Here is a 17,764-nt window from a genome sequence, read left to right as displayed (position 1 = left end):
GGGGCTCCATGGTCAACTGGCATAAAATAGTCCACAAAGACAATGTTCTACATGTTACTTGGGTGAATAGTGTTTGGAATCTTGAAAGCTCATGAGCAGTCATCAAAGGGTCTCTCCATGTGTGGATGAAAAAAGAGTGATAAAATTGAAGAGTGTTAGAATCAATTGGTCCAATGGTCTAGTGAAACATGTTAACATCAGTTTCCACAACTCTGAGACCAAAATAATTAGACGGTGGCCAGCTACCACTACCAACTGTTCTGGAAGGGAACGCATTAAAGGGTACCAAATAGAGTGGGGCACAATGTGGAACAAAACTCAAAATTAATGGGGGTGGGGGGGAGACCAGGTTTACTGACCAGAAAGAAAATGGAGGAACCTGAGACTATGGCCCTTGACCACACTTCAGGTCTTGAGAAGAACTCACTCTTGTAGCCCACTAGAATGGAATGTACCATGGAATGGTCAATCATTCAAAATCAAAAGAGCAACATTTACCTGATGGGAAGGTGAGTGAAATGCAAATAGGGAGCACAGGGAGGACTTGGGATAGCTGTTGTTACATGGAGGGGATTTCAGTAATTGAGATGAAGCAAAGTGTATGATTTGTTGAATGGAAAACTGATGATCCTGTTTGTAAACCTTCACTCAATTCACATACACACACGTAAGTACCATGGATTGCCAGAAGAACAAACAAATCTGTGTTGGAATGCTCCTTTAGAAGCCGGGATGGCCAGACTTCATCTCTCATACTTTGAATGTATATTCAGGAGGGACCAGTCTCTGAAGGACATCATGCTTGGTAAAGTGGAGGGTCAGTGAAAAAGAGACAAATTGTCACAGTGGCAGCAGCAACGGGCTCAAATGTAACAACAATTTTACGAACGGCACGGGACCGGGTCATGCGTCATCTGTTGTGCAGAGTCACAATGAATAGGTACTGACTTGACGGCACCTAACAACTACAACAATAACAATGTTCAGTGGGCACGGTAATCCAGGATGGCAGGTTCTGGGTTTGTTTTGTTTTTTTCCTTTTCATTACCTTAAACACGTCATTCTATTTTCTGGTTTCCATACTTTCTGATTGACATTGGTGTGTTATTGTCTTTGTTTCTCTGTAATAAATGTGTCCACTTTTTTTCTCTCTTATTGAATTTAAGATTTTTTTCTTCATCACTCATTTTTAGTGATTTGATTGTAATATATCATAATGTGATTTTCTTTGGACTTCTTTGATCTGGTTTAGAATTTCCATCAAATTTGTAAGATTTAGGAACATTATTTCTTCAGATAGTCTTTTCTGCCTCCTGCTCTCTGATACTACAGTTTTAAATCACTTGGTTGGCAAAAGTATCAATAAGGCGGTTAATTTTTTTACTCTTCTTTCTCTTAAGCTTTATTTTGGATAGTCATTATTATAAGGGGGCTACAAAAACAAGATGGAAAAATTCCATATCTTTTAATCCAATTTTTCCATGAACTTTTTGAGGTTCACTCATATTTTCATTTTTCAAGATCACTAATCATTTCTTTGGAAGTATCTAACATATCTGTAATCTCATCCAGTAAAATTCCTTTTATATACTTTATATTTTTATCTATAGAATTTTCATTTAATTCTTTATATCTCTCATATTTCTACTTATAATGTTCATGTTTTACTTTGTATGGGACTGTGCATTATAGCTGTTCTAACATGTTTGTCTACTAATTCCATAATCTCTGTCATTTCTGAATGTGTTTCTATTGATTGATTTTAAATTCTGGTTATGAGCTATGTTTTGCTGCTTATTGGTTAGTCTAGAGATTGCTTTTTTTTGCAATATGTGAATTATTACTGATTTTTAGTTGTTAATAGTTATTATTTTTTATTTCTGTCAACGGGATTGCACTTTGTTCTAAAAGACAGTTAATATTACTTGTGAGTGCATTCGATCCTTGTGAAGCTTATTTTTGGGTGTTCCTTGTTATGTGCCATCAAGTTGATGCCAACTCATAGGGACACTATATAGTGTTTCTCAGAAGTACCTGTTGGGTTTGGACTGCCAACCTTATGGTTAGCAGTCCAGTACTTATCCTACAGTGCCACACCAGGGTTCTGGGTATTCCTAGAGTAGCCTTTATGCTAGAGCTGAACTACAAAGGTATGACCCTTCTGAAGTCTCCTCTGTATACCCTACATCTTCAACTCTGGCTGATGGGAACTCAAATGTTTTCCAGTCTAGACTGAGCTGTAGAAACTGTTTGGCTTAGAGTTAGCTCCTCAGTAATTGTTCCCCTTAGAAGTTGTGCTTTGCCCAGCCCCATGGAGATTCAACCTACTCATGGGCAGAACTCAAAGGGATTCTGATATATATTTCTAAGCTCTTTCTCTGCAGAGCTAACACAAACTCACTGCCATCTAGTTGGTTCTTTCTCACAGAGACCCTAGAGGACAGAGTAGAACTGCTTCACAGGGTTTCCAAGACTGTGAATCTTTATAGGAACAGACCACTTCATCTTTCACCCAGCAAAGCAGTTGGTGGGTTTGAACTGCCAAACTTGTAGTTGGTAGCCCAATGCTTAACCTGCAGCAACGCCAGAGCTCCTTCTCTCTGGTACACTGCCTTGCAAATTCTAGCCACCAAGGCCTCCATAACTCTTGAACACTTAGCAATACCATTTGAATTTGTTTGGGTTTCCAGTCTCTCTACCATGATCTGGAAACTGCTTTCAGGAAGAAAGCCAGAGCAATCCTAGAGCTAGCTCACCTCTCAGTGAGTTTCCTTTCTTTCACTGCCATGCTGCCTGTTTTCCAATATGGGAAGACAGTTGTTTCCCAGTTTTAGAATTTTTTATAAAAGGAATGCCTGAACCTGTTATTCCCTCATGTTAAGAAGCAAAAGTAGCTCAGACTATTTGGCTGCATGTGAAACGTTGTATATAGAATAGCTGTTGTTTTTGTTGTTGTTAGGTGCCAGCGAGTCGGTACTGACCCGAATAGCTATAAGAGACTGAAATTAATGTTTTTTTTTCCCCCACAGAGGTTTGATCTTTCCTCTATTAGGAAGACAGAAATTGAACTGAGTTCGGTCTGGCTTGTAGCTTTAGTTAGATTCGATTCACTTCTATTTTCAAATGTCTCAAGGATGAAACTCTCATGCTTGCTGCAGGCTCTTTCCTCTAGATTGTTATTGTTGTTAAATGCTGTCAAGTTGGTTCCAACTCATAGTGACCCTACATAGGCTTTCTGAGGAGCAGCTAGTGGGTTTGAATCATCAATGTTGCGGTTAGCAGTACAGTGCTTATCCTATAGCACCATACCTGAACCTCTTCCTCCAGGTTAATGGTTCTCAAAATATAGTCTGCAACTCACCAAGGGTCCCTGAGATATAAGGAGTCCATGAGAAATCCGGAAGAAAGCTATCAGACTAACTGACTGGAAAAGATCTATATTTGTGCCCACTCCTAAGAGAAATGACCCAAATGAATGCAGAAATCATGAGGAACTTGTACATAGACCATGAGGCAGCTGTTTGAACAGAACAAAGGACACTGAATGGCTTAAAATTAGGAAAGGTGTGCGCCAGGGTTATATATTCTTTCACCACACTTATTCAATCTGTATGCTGAATGAATAATCCGAAAAGCTGGATTATATGATGACGAACATGGCATCAGGATGGGAGCAAGATTTATTAACAACCTGTGATATGCAGATGATACAACCTTGCTTGCTGAAAGCAAAGATGACTTAAAATACTTACTGATGAAGATCAAAGGCCACAGCTTTCAGTATGGTCTTCACCTCAATGTAAAGAAAACAAAAATCCTCATCACTGGACCAATAAATAACATCCATATAAGTGGAGAAAAGACTGACATTGTCAATGACTCCATTTTGCTCGAATAAACCAACACTCATGGATGCAGCAGTCAAGAAATCAAATGACGTATTGCATTAGGCAAATCTGCTGCACAAAACCTCATTAAAATGTCCAAGAGCAAAGATTTCACTTTGAAGCCTAAGGTGCTCTTGACCCAAGCCCGGGTATTTTCAATCACCTCATATGCATGCGAAAGTTGGACAGTGAATAAGGAAGACGGCACAAGAATTGATGCATTTGAGTTACAGTGTTGCAGGAGAATGTTAAAAGTACCATGGACTACCAAAAGAACAAACAGATCTGTGTTGGAGGAAGTATAGCCAGAATAAATGTTCCTTGGAAGCCAGATTTCATCTCTCATACTTAGGACATATTGTCAGGAGGGACCAGTCCCTGGAGAAGGACATCATGCTTAGTAAAGTGGAAGCTCAGAAAAAAAGAGGAAGACCCCCAATGAGATGAGACAGAATGGTACAGTCACAGCAACAGTGGGCTCACACATAACAACAATTTTGAGGTTGGCGCAGGACCTGGCAGTGTTTTGTTCTATTGTGCACGGGGTTGCTATGAGTTGGTACTGACTCGATGACCTAACAACAACAACAACATAAGATCAAATCCATAGTATAACACTACTAAAACATTTGCCTTTTTTATTTTCACTGATGGTTCAAAAGTAAAGGTAGATAAAACTGCAGATAGTCCAACATGAATCAAGGCAGTGACATCAAACAGTACAATTGCATTCTTCAGTGCTATGCACTCAAAGCTAAAACAAAAGTCAGTTCCTTTTAAGAATGGCTTTGAGGAAGCAGTAAAAATGATTACTTTTCATTTATTAAATCTTGATTCCAGAATACACATATTTTATAATCCAAGTTACAAAATGAAAAGTTAAAAAAAAAAAAAAAAAAAAAGGACTTTGTCTGTATTAAATATGTTGTTGTTATTGTTAAATGCCATCCAGTCGGTTCAGACTCATTCCCCTGAGGAGCGGTTGGCGGACAATTCGAGCAGTTGGTGGGCTTGAATTGCAGGCCTTGTGGTTCATAGTACAGAGTTTATCATATGGAGCCACCACACTCCCTGTATTAAATATGGTAGTTGTAATATGGAAAAGCACTTATGTGAGCTCCAAACTCAACTAGTTGCTTTTTTTCCTCATGAAATACCATTCCCCTAAAAGAACAGCTGGTAGAGAAATTATGGTCTTTCAACTTGGGTATTTGGTGTATTTTTTTTTTTTTTTAAATAAATACATTGATCCTCTGACTTTAAGGGACATAAATAACAACATTTGTTGCCAGTGATAAAATTCAAACTTTCAGAAAAAATTAGAATTGTGTGAAAGTTGGATCAGACTCTAAAACCTTGACAGTTTTCTACTACTTTTAACTGTTCTCATCATGTCAACGGTGATATTAACAAGTATGACTTTTGTTGGTTTCATAAAATGAAACATGTTAATATGCAAAAGTCATACCTCAGTGAACTATCATTTCCAAATCAACAATGTAGTTATTAAGTGCCACTGAGTCAGTTCTGTCTCGTAGTGACCCTATATGGATGTATTTGAACTGCTGACCTTGTGGTTAGCAGTTCAGTGTTTATCCTAAAGCAGTATCCAGGAGCCCAAATGACCAATATGTGATACAAAATTATGGATGGGTAGAAGGTTGATTCATTCAAAGTACAAGATAAAACAATGAATTTCAGTGCCATAAAGTAGCAAAAGTTCCTTAATATGGTTTCAGATTCCATATTGTAATTGACCTTTCAGAAACTACCACCTGTGAAGTTTTGGTAGTATCCAAGGACAATATCCACAATTATCAGCAAAGATGATTAAATTACTGCTCCTTTTTCCAGCTAGTTATCTGTATGAGGCTGTACAGTCTTCATTTACTTCAACCAAATCAACACACTGCAACAGACTGAAGGCAGAAACTACTATGCAAATTCAGCTGCCCCTACCAAACCAGACAGTAAAGGGATTTGCAGAAAATATAAACCAGTATTACTCTTCTCCCTCATATTCTTTTTGATTTGGAAAATGTAATTTATAATATATGTCTATTCATTTGTATGCAGTAAGCTTACTTTAAAACTAATTAATAAATATTATTTCAATTAGAATTAGAGTTCCTGAATAGTAAAAACCAAGAGATACAACCCACATAAACAAGATTTCTTTGGGGTCTCCAATAATCTTGAAGATAGTTAAGTGGTTCCAAAATCAAAGAGTTTCAGAAGCACTAATCTAGCAAGGCTCATAATCACCATGAAACTGCGCCCAACACTGCACTCTGCTTTTCCAGTGCAGCCCCAGCCACCCACACTGCCCCCGCACTCAGCAAGTGTCTAGTGGGGAAAGAGGCTGTGCATTTTGGGCTCTTCTAAATTTCCATCTGTCACACCAGCCCACACAACTGTTAAAAGCTCTTCTGATTTCAGACTCCCTCTACCTTGACCAAATCTGATTCTAAGACCATGTCCACACTTGGCCACTGGTCTCAGATTAAAAAACAAAACAAAAATAGAACAATAAAACAGTTGGCCATCTCAGATGGCATAAAAAAGAGTATTTCCTCCTTCACACTTGAGTTCCTCTCTTTTCTCCTCTGTGTCCATAGCTCTCCCATGATTTTTATAATATGAAATTTTGGAACTGATCCATTTTCTTCAGAAGAGTCATGGTGTGCCACTACCAACTACATACCTAAGATATCCAGAAGCAGAAGTAATTTTAATTCACAAACTAATAAAAATTGCTAACACTCACAGGTCATTTATTACTTGCCAAGCAATAGTCTATTATGTAAAAAATATCTATTTTACATAAGATAAACTCATTTATCTTATGTAGATACTATTATAATATAAAGTCAGTCAGTTAGTAAGTGACAAAGCTCAGATTCATACCAAGTTTGGTTTCTGAGTCCATGCCCTAAAATATCAGATAAAGTACTCTTTGCCCTATCTACTACATACTTCCCTCAGGAAACATAGCCCTTTTGCAGGGGTGTTGCTATCACCTCAAGGCTGAAGATGTCTAAATTTTTATCTCCAGGTTGAATCTCTAACTGCCTGCTTAACTTCAACCTGGATAGTAGTCAATATTTCTAAAACCAATCATGTTCACTTCCATCAAAGTGTTCTTTCCCAAACATTATCCTTTCAATGGCACTAGTTTCTCCTCCTTCTTTCCCACTCTTGGTCTATCCAAGTAATTATGACCATCCCTTCTTCTAACTTTTAGAAATATCTGTGTGGCACTGTGGGTTAATGCTCCAGACTGCAAAGCCATGTGAACTGCAAGGTTGTTGGTTCAAGCTCACCAACTGCTCCTCGGAAACCCTAAATAGGGTCGCTATGGATTGGAACCAACTCGACAGCACTTAACAACAACGTGTCTATACCAGAGTCCTGGTGTGGCGCTGTAGGTTAATGTGCTGGACTACAAAGTCGTTTGAATTGCAAGGTCAGCAGTTCAAGCTCACCAGCTGCTCCTCAGAAACCCTATACAAGGTTGCTATGGGTCAGCACTTAACAACAACATCTATACCAGAAATTCCCCAAACACTGATGCACAACCAAGTTTACAATGGTGCATAGCAAAGTAAGAAAAATAGAACTATAAAGTGCTGTTCAATTTTTCAAAAAGTGTCCTTTATTCTACATTAATTTCTATACTTTGCTGTTAGAATGTTTTTGTTTTCCTTCTTGTGAAATAGCAACAATATATAAGAGCTTGTTTTACAAACTTTTCTTGTCTAGATAAAAGTTGATAATACTATGATTCCCAAGATTAGCTGGTCAGTTATTTTGAAATTTTAATAAACAAGGAAATTTTTAAAATTTCAAACTAATGGTCTATATGCCCTTTATCAATTTATGAGGATCTGCCTTTGACTCTTCCATCTCTTAATCTAATATAACCACGTTTGTCCAGCCAAGCATGCTGCCCAAACAGGCCCTGCATCAGAAGATACTTTAAGGTCATTCTTGGTCTACAGTTCAGTCTTTCCAATTATTGATCAATTGTGACTCTCTAAGGTTGGGTTCACCTGGCAAGGCCCCTACATTCCTCATGCAATGTATTATGATACCTGGTTCTAATCCAGTTCCTTACCTGAAACCTCCAATATTCTACTCATCTCTACCTATGCTGATACCCCCATCATCCACTGATTTCTTCTGGACTGACAGGCAAACACCTTTCTCTGTATATTTCTCAATATAAATACTACATATAAATATTTATATAATATAAATTATAAATATCAGTATAAATACTCTCAGTAAAATCCTATAGTCTAACCATACTAATTAAAGGACAAGAAATATTTACACTAGTAAAGACTGGGGTAATAAAAACACGATCAAATACAGGTGGGAAGCAGGATATGTTCCAAGAACTAAAGAAGTCCAGTTTGGCAAACACAGAGATCACAGAGATGAAAACTGAGAAATAAAGAAGGCAAGGATGAGTGGGACTCTGTTGTTTACTAATTCAAGGTCTGAAATGTAACCTATCAGATTGCCAAAAGGTTCTTGTTTTTTTTGTAGAAGGAAGAGAGACATATAATCAGAGGTATGCTAATTAAATTTATGTAGTAATAGAGAGAGTCCTGGTGTAGCACTGTGGGTTAATGCACTAGACTGCAAAGTCGGTTTGAACCACAAAGTCAGTGGTTCAAGCTCACCAGCTGCTCCTTGGAAACCCTATACAGGCTATGGGTTGGAACTAACTTGATGGCACTTAACAGCAACAACATACATTAATCTGAATTCCATTAATTAAAAATCTTCAGTAGTTTGACTTGGTCAAGGATAACAGTTATCCTTTTTAAAAATTTTTTTTTACTATTAATGCAGCATTTATTTATCTTCCCTCTATCAAACCCTGAGCCAATTACTTTTCCCAGGCTGCCTGGGAAGGTACAGGGAAAGGAATATGTAGAGCAGACTAGACATAAAAACAAAGAACTTGGGAAGTGGAGATGACTCCGTCACATGGCGAAGAGGATGAGAAAGGCCACCATCAGACAAAAGAGCCCCGTGGCCTCCGAGATGGCAAAGCCCAGAATGGTGTAGAAGAGCTTCTGCTTCAGAGAAGGGTTCCTGGCACAACCAATGATAAGGCTCCCAAACACAGTCCCAATCCCAGCTCCAGAGCCAGCCACTCCAACTCTGGCAGCCCCAGCCCTGATGAACTTGGCTGCTGTACTGATGTCCCTTGAGATGGTGCTGGTCTGGAAGCTTCGACTAGAAGTGAGTTCAGGGAAGGTGGGGCTGTCAAGCTGCTGGAGCGCTCATCTGTCAGTGTCTGGGGTTGTTTCAGCACCACTGCAGACAATGGTGGGTTCAGAAGCTGAGAGGTGCTCCTGACCAGGGAAGGGGTGCAGACAAATTTGGTGCAGGTGTACATTTTCAGGGGATGAGGGGCTGTGGCAGGAAAGCTGCTCCAAGTGCAGACAAGACAGAGCATTAATACCTTTTTTAGAGAAGAAATTCTTACTACATCTGGTAGCGTAGTGATTAAGAATCGGGCTATGAACCTTAAGGTCAGCAGTTCGAAACTACCAGGTGCTCTACGGGAGAAAGATGAGTATTTCTGCTCCCATAAAGATTTACAACCTCGGAAACCCTGTACAGGGTCACTATGGGTCGGAACCAACTCGACGGCACTTAACAACAACATCTACTAAAAAGAATTCTATATACTATACAATTCTAATTTTGATTGAAATTATATACCTATCTAGACACACAGATATAATACACTGGTATATGTTTGCTGTTGTTGTTTAGTGCTGTCAAGTCAATTCCAACACACAGCAACCCTGTATAGGGTTTCCAAGGAGCAGCTGGTGAGCTTGAACCACCGACCTTGCAGTCTGACGCATTAGCCTGCAGCGCCACACCAGGACTCCGATATATGTATAAGATTTCAAAATGTTCTAGATTTTATGCAATAAGTATGAATTACTTTTATAATCAGAAAATGGTCAAGAATTTTAAAAAGAATTATAAGATTATATATGCAAAGTGTATATTTACCAATTCAATAAAAACTTAATTTTTTTTAAATTATAGGAAATCGCAAGTTTAGTATAAAAATTCAAATCTTACTTTATATTTAAGAATATATAATTAAAATGAAAGTGTCTCTTTATGACTATACAACCTAATTCCATTTTACTCCCTAAAAAATGTAATCACTGACAACTTGCTATCTGACAACATTCACCAAAAAAAATCATGTTCAAAGGGATAGGTATTCAAAATTTTCTATGCATTCCTAACAAGTACTTATCATCTGCAGAAGAGAACAAAGTGTATAAATAGCTGGGCATGAGAAGTCATTTAGGAACCAGTCTACTACTGAAGGCAATCCAATAGAGTGAGTGATTAGAAGAATTTAGCTTACCAGATTGTTACTGTTAAGTGCCATTCTGTCAGTTCTTATTCAGAGCAACCCTTTTATAGGGCTTTCAAGGAGCAGCTGGTGGATTTGAACTGCCAAACTTAAAATCAATTACTTGAACATAATAATAATTTAATATCTTTAATTATACCTGTGTGCTTACTATAGCTGGAGAAGTGTTCAACAATTTTGAAAGGCTTAGAGAGAAAGTGACAACACCTCCAATATTTCACCTATTATCAAATTTGAGTAGTAAGGGAAAGTACATATTAGTCACCTACTAACACATGGAAATTCTTAGATCTTTCAGAGCTGAACTCTTCAAAGTGAATTCTATCTGATTCATATTGCTAAATAAAGAAAATTATTTAACTACAGATATCTATATACACAGTGCCTTTATTATGCTAATTAAACATAAATATATTAGATCTATATGAATAAAAGAGATTTTTGTGCTTATTAATGTGGAAAGTACCATTTGTGTAATAAAAATTTTAAAAACTAAAATTAACAGGAAAAAAATGAAAAAAAAAATTTTTTAGTGCAAATTAGAACTCATTTTCCTATCCCCTCTTTTTCCCTGATAGAAGAAAATCTAATTTTTCTTCTAATTTTCTATATGCAAAGAAAAAAGGCATATTAGTAGCGTAGTGGTTACGAATCGGGCTGTGAACTTCAAGGTCAGCAGCTCAAAACTACCAGGTGTTCCATGGGAGAAAGATGAGGCTTTCTGCTCCCATAAAGATTTACAGCCTCGGAAACCCTGTACAGAGCCGCTATGAGTTGGAACCGACTCCACGGCACATAACTGCCACCATAATTTTCTAATAAGTATCAAAAATAAACAAATTCTTACACTGAAGTGAACATATTTTCCATGTATACTATGTGTTGAATTATTAAAATGAAACTATATAAAAGAAACATCAGATGATTATTCTTTTATGAAGAGTTAAGAATTAATTCCCTCACAAGATTGATCATTAGGAGAAGTCTGTACTGGAAACATTCAGACCATTAGCCTTGTATGGCAAGTTATCATTATTTTATGTTCTACAACCTGTCAGTAGCATACCAAAACCCTAAATATCACATCATATTTTCATATAAAGAGATTTTTCTACCTAAGTTCAAGACACTTACAAAGTTCTCAACAATCTGCACTACAGGCTAGCTGCCCCTTTCCTCTTGTTTCTCTATCCCACACAGAGGAAAGAATCTCTTTTCTTTTTTCTTTTTTTGGCTAGAGGACTCATCATGTCTAGATTAATGTTAAATTACATATTTGAAATACATTTTCAATTACTGCAAGTTTTGAAGCTTTAATGTCATGTCACAAAAATAAAAGTCAAACATATTTTACAAGAGCATTACTAAAACAGTCATGCCTTTTACATTTTCAAAATCCAGTTGGCTGGCAACTCCTAAGCCCATAGACAAGGACATAATCACGGAGAGCTAGAGCTGAGAGTGAAGCATCCAGCTGATATGAAGTGAGGGGAGACAAAAATTCTCAGACTTGCAGATAGTACTCATTTGACCTAGCCTCGATGGCTTGATAATCAGAACTCAACTTTTTGTTGTTGTTAGGTGCCATCAAGTAAGTACCAATTCATAGCGATGCTATGTTCAACCATTTCAAGAGGTAGCACATGATCTAGAGCCAGTGATACTGAAGGAATAAGTCCAAGGTTCATTGAAGAAACTGACAAAGAACAAGGCACTAGGAATTGATGGAATAAAAATTGAAATCTTTCAAGAAAGTGAGGCGGCATTGGAGGTACTCACTCATCTATACCAAGAAATTTGGAAGATAACTATCTGGTCAACTGATATGGTAGAGATCCGTATGTGTGCCCATTCCAAAGAGAGGTGACCCAACAGAATGTGGAAATCATTGGACAATATCTTTGATATCCCATGCAAGTAAAATTTTATTAAAGGAAATACAGAAACAGCTGTAAGCATACATTGATAGAGAACTCAACTAGAGGAAGATTTAAAAAAAAATTTTTTATAAAGGAAACAAGTATAAATTGTTACAATTTGATGAATTTGACCTATACTTATGGATGTTGTTGTTGTTGTTATGTGCCATCGAGTCGGTTCCGACCCATAGCGACCCTGTATAGGGTTTCCGAGGGTGTAAATCTTTACGGGAGTAGAAAGCCTCATCTTTCTCCCGCGGAGCGCCTGGTAGTTTCGAACCGCTGACCTTAAGGTTCGCAGCCCGATTCGTAACCACTACGCTACCAGAGCTCCTTATGGATGTAGTAGTTCAAAATACCAACTGAGATGGAAGGAGTCTTCACAACAAGTATCAATGCTATCCCCCTCTGTATACAGGGTAGATAGGGGCAGGCAACCTAAATGAGGAAGAATAAAGACATGAAGTGACTAGCTTACAAGTTTTCAAGATGGAGTCTAGCTTAAGACTGTGAGGAGGAAGGTAGAGACCCCACTGAATAGTTTTAGACTTGTCTAGATGGTTCTGGTGAAAAGAGATGGGAATAAAATTCTTACGATTCAGTAGTAATTGTTATCATAACAAACTGCAACTGTCACAACTGTAAAGGTAGAAGTTTTGTAACAAAAATAGGGGAGTAGTAAATCTTACAGTCCAGAAATAGAGGACCCTAGGACCCTAGGGAGAACAGCACAAACAGGATGTGGGACCCTGTCTAAAGAAGCAGTAACACTGGAGATGGAGGCAGAGATGAAGACATGGAAAGAGAGAGCAGCTGAGGACTCTGGACTCATGGAAAGAGAGGGACTTGGTGCTAGCAGCCAGGAGGCAGGCTTGCAGAATAAGCCCTTTGGTTGTTTAAATGATTATATATTCCTGAGAGTTTTTGTGTATACTGCCCTACCCCCAAAAAAATCCCCCCCAAAAAAACAAAACAGAAGGAATGGGAGCAAATACTGTTGAATGATGATTCAAGGAGAAGACTATAATCATTGCAATGAAACAATGGTGTAGAGCTGATGTTCTCTCATGTAGACTATCACTCAGTTCACAATAAAAACTTAAAAGGAAAAAAAAAAAAAATCCAGTTAGAACTGACTCCATGGCACTTAATAATAGTCTGTCTTAGTCTGGAAGCTATACAGAAACCTATCCACTATGGGTGACCCTGCTGGTATTTTTTAAAATAGCTTATATCACCACAGCAACACACAAGTCAGCACACAGTAAGACAAACTGACAGATGAGTGGTATAGAGATGGAAAGTGGGCAGTCTTTAATCCAGTTTCAGATGTTTATATCAACACACTATAATGTAAATTTCAGGCAATTCTTGGTTTATGCATTTGGCTTAATCTCAAAAATGCACTGAAGTATGCCTAAGTGATATAAATTTGTGATATCTACAATGTTAAGTTAAACTCAAATACAAGAAATAACAAATCAGTGGTTGGTGGTGGTTATGTGCCGTGGAGTCAGTTCTGACTCACAGCAACCCTGTACAGGGTTTCTGAGGCTGTAAATCTTCACAGGAGCAGAAAGCCTCATCTTTCTCCCGTGGAGCAGCTGACCTTAAGATTCACAGCCCGATTCGTAACCACTACTGGTATCAAAAGTCATCTCCAGAGATACAGAAATCATCAAATTTAGCAACTTTTGTGGCTGTTTAAAACAGTTTTAAATGTATTGAAATCATTTCCAAATGCCATCATTTGAAATTTTAGAATAATCAGAAAAAAGATACTAATTCCCACTGCTTTTAGACCTAGTCCCTGGTATGGCTCTATAGTATAAGCACTGGACTGCTAACCACAAACCTACCAGCATCTCTTCAGAAAGCCTATATAGGATCGCTATGAGTTGGAGCCGACAGGATGGCACTTACCAACAACAACTGTTCCTAAATTCATTCCCTCCTCACTACACACCAACCCATCCACCAACTCATTTATATAGCAAGGAATTAAGTTAACCTATTTCCAGCAGCTTGGAACAGAAACCTTGCTATATCTTAATAATGGTAAAACTACCTTTACAAAACACTTTCTTTTACGCAATCTCATCTGAGTCACAGACTCCTAAATGGATTTCTCTCAATTTTTGCTTTTACTGCCAAACTGATAGCAAGTAGCATGTCTGAACGATTTAAGAGATGGAAGAAACCTGAAATATCATGTATCACCAAATCTTCATTTCATAATTGAGAACTGTGTGGCTTAATGCCATAGTTAAGGCCAGAACGCTAAGCCTTTCCGTTACCTGGGTGGCTGCTTGAAGGTCTAATTCACTAGGCAAGAACCCAAAGTCAGATAGAGCCAAGCTGGAAATCACCATACTCTGAGAGTTAAGCAGTAGACTGGGAAAGGATAAACTAGGACTATTCATAAAGAACTTTGCAAAGGTATAGCCAAAGGAACTCAAATTGCTTTGGGTTCAGAATCACAGAGGGTCATAGTGCTTTTGGGTTCAGAATCCCGGAGAATCTGTGCAGGGTCCCAGAGGAGATGACAGTAGATGAACACCACTGAAGACAATGAGTTAAAAGAATCCATTCTCCTTCCCTTAGGCCACTGATAGAGGAAGAGGTGCAGTACAGTTCATAATTGTTGTTGTTAAGTGCCTTGTTAAGGAGTTTCTGAGGAGCAACTGGTGAATTTGAACCACTGACCTTGGTTTCTAGTGCATTATCCCACAGTGCCACACCCAACAACAAAAAGGGACATTTTGGCAGCATGAGGAATTTGTGGTTTTATAAACCACTTATAAAATTCAATCATTTTTGCCAACAGGTAAAGTATTTCAACAATCTTAGAGTAATCATAGGAGACAGCAGTAAGCAGTCCTGGAGGTAAAAGCAGTCCTGACCGGGGAATGCTGGTGCTGGTGCTAAGCTGTTAAATGCTGTCCAGTAGAGTTCCCAAGGTGCGGTGGGGGGTTTGAATGGCCAACCTTGTGGTGAGCAGTGCAGTGCTTATCCTGTTGCTCCACACCAGGAGCCAAGGGCAGTGCTGTAGTTCTTATTAAGTAGCTATTTAAATTTCTACCAGACATTCAATGTCACTGTAAAAAGTCTCATTTACCAGAAGAGGTACCCAGGTCTTGCTTGGTCTGGGACTATAACTGAGTCAATCCAGCAGGTATTGATTTCAGCCTCCCTTGCTCTTAAGCTAGTAGTGGCCAATTCCCTCTACACCAGGGGTCATGATGCCAAGTGCTCAGGAAGCCAGAGGCCCATGAAAGAAATGTACATGAATGAAACTAGGGAGATGGCTCTGTGGAGAGAGAATGAGGCTAAGACAAACTGGAATGTTTCAGCTACCCCTACAGAAGCCAACACCAAGGGCTGCCTGTGTTGGTGCTAGGCCTATGGCTATACCTTCTGAATTTTCCAAAGACTCTGGAAATTCAGATTGTTTTCAGTGCATTCAGCTTAAGACCCAACTGCCTATAGGTTCCAGTATGTGCTTTCTGCCTTTGCACAGCCTTCCAAAAGCTATGGACAATGAGAGGAAAGAATACTTCCTAGTTGGACACATTGTAGTTTGAATCTAAGGACTCCAGTTCCCTGATAGCAAAGCAGCAGGTGACATTCAAAGTTTATAAAAAAAAAAAAAAAAGAAATTCAAAGGAGTGAATTAAAAAGGAAATTTCCTTTACAGCTACTTAATACTTGAAAAGTAAAAGCCTGGCACTTAAAATCCATGCTAAAATAATCTACCAACTTTCAAAATATCAGGATTTGAGTTAAGACTCTGGTAACTGGTGAACACTGGAAGAAAATGATAAATAGTTATAATATATATATTTTTAATTCTTCAAAGCCACACTACAAATCAAATGATAAGACTATAACCCCAGTGTTTCAAACAAAACTGTTTTAAATTTGGTTGCTATGAAAATACCCATCTATAAACTGTGTATGTTAATTTTGCAGTTTCAAATGAAAATATCCTATACTGTATTATTTTTTTGAAAAATGCCTACTGTTGCGGTGCTGAAGGATAAGCCCTGGACTACTAACAGCCAGGTCATTGGTTGAAACCCACTAGCTGTTCCTTGGAAACCCTGTACACGGTTGCTATGAGTTGGAACTAACTTCACAGCATTCAACAATAACTGATTAGAAATTACAGTATTTTGAAAAAGGAAATACAACTGAAAAAGAGGGAAAAAAATTTATGGCCAAAAAAAATGCATGACTCTAACACAGAAATCAAAAATTAAGTGCCAGGACTTCCGGTGTTTCCCTGACCAGGCAGCTCAGGTAGGGCAGTCTCGGGGAAAAGGGGCGGAATCGCACATAAGAAACCTCTGTCTAGCAGACAGACAGCACTTGAACAAACATAAGATGTTATATTCTAACATTCTGAACTCGTTTTTTTAAAAGATCAAATTGCTAAGGAATTACAGGCATTTTGAGCTTTTGCCTGCCGGCACGCGGCTCCCACTTCCGCGCCCGTGCCTGCGAGTGCCTCTGCGCCCTGCAGACCTTGGAATGCAGGGCTAGAGCAACCCCACTTAGAAGGCTGCATTTCCAGAGAAAAGGAAGCATAAACTAACAAAGCCGAACAAATAGAGAGAGATATCGGCACACATATCAGGAAATTCGGGGTACCCACGGTACAGAGAGACTGAGAGAGGCATTTTTTACATCATCAAATACAGACACTACCTCCCTGAAGCCATTACCCCCAGCCTTCTACTGCCCTGGCCCAGACCAACCCTCTGCCAAGCTGCCGAGGCTCAGGAACGTCCAAGGCACAGGCCCGGCCACTGAGGCCAAGGCCTGCTCTGAGGCCCAACCTGCCCACAGACTGGTCACAAAGGCCCAGGCCCAACCAACGTCCAAATCGCCTAGCCACCTCGCGGCCCAGGCAGCCCACAGCCCGGTCGCCACCAAGGTCCAGGGCCCCCAAGGCCCAACCCACCGCATAGCCAGGTCACTGAGGCACATGGCACCAGAGGCCCAAACCGCAGCATAGCCCATTTGCCAAGACCCAGTGCCCCTGACACCCAACCCACCCTCAGCCCAGTCCACGAGGCACAGGCCCCCTGAGGCCCAATCCATCCAACCTGCCCACTGAGGCCCAAGCCGCCCGATGCCCAGCTGCTGATACCCAGGGCCCCTGAGGCCCAAAACACCAGCCCAAGGCCCAAAACAACCGCCCAAGACCCAACCCTCCTGCAGCCTGGTCGCTGACGCCCAGGTCCCCAGAGGCCCAAACCGCCCACCCTAGGCTCAACCCACCTGCCTGAGGCCCAAACAGCGCGTTGCCGAGGCAAAGGCCCAACTGAGGCCACAGATAAACATTAAACATGTCCAAGAATCAAAAGCAGATGACCACATCGACACATGTCCAGAAAAAAGATAAAATATCTGAGACAAAGGAACCAGAAGTAGACCTTCTCTCCATGCTGGAAGGAGGGCAGGCCTTGGAGATACCTGAGAAAGAATTCAAAAAATGATTATAAAATGTCTCAAAACACTTTACA

The 17,764-nt window shown here is 39.4% G+C and overlaps 1 protein-coding gene and 1 pseudogene across 1 annotated transcript in view; both read right to left on the bottom strand.

Annotated features, from left to right (window-relative positions):
* PDSS2 (prenyl (decaprenyl) diphosphate synthase, subunit 2) overlaps positions 1 to 17,764 on the bottom strand; it is a 387,297-nt gene that overhangs the window by 306,433 nt on the left and 63,100 nt on the right. The window lies entirely within an intron of this gene.
* On the bottom strand, positions 8,885 to 9,354 carry LOC102811714 (annotated as a pseudogene).

The sequence above is a fragment of the Chrysochloris asiatica genome, unplaced genomic scaffold (genome assembly GCF_000296735.1).
Source record: "Chrysochloris asiatica unplaced genomic scaffold, ChrAsi1.0 scaffold00027, whole genome shotgun sequence".
NCBI classification, from domain to species: Eukaryota; Metazoa; Chordata; class Mammalia; order Afrosoricida; family Chrysochloridae; genus Chrysochloris; species Chrysochloris asiatica.
The sequence above is the reverse complement of the archived record's forward strand: the minus strand, read 5'-3'. Positions and strand labels throughout refer to the sequence as shown.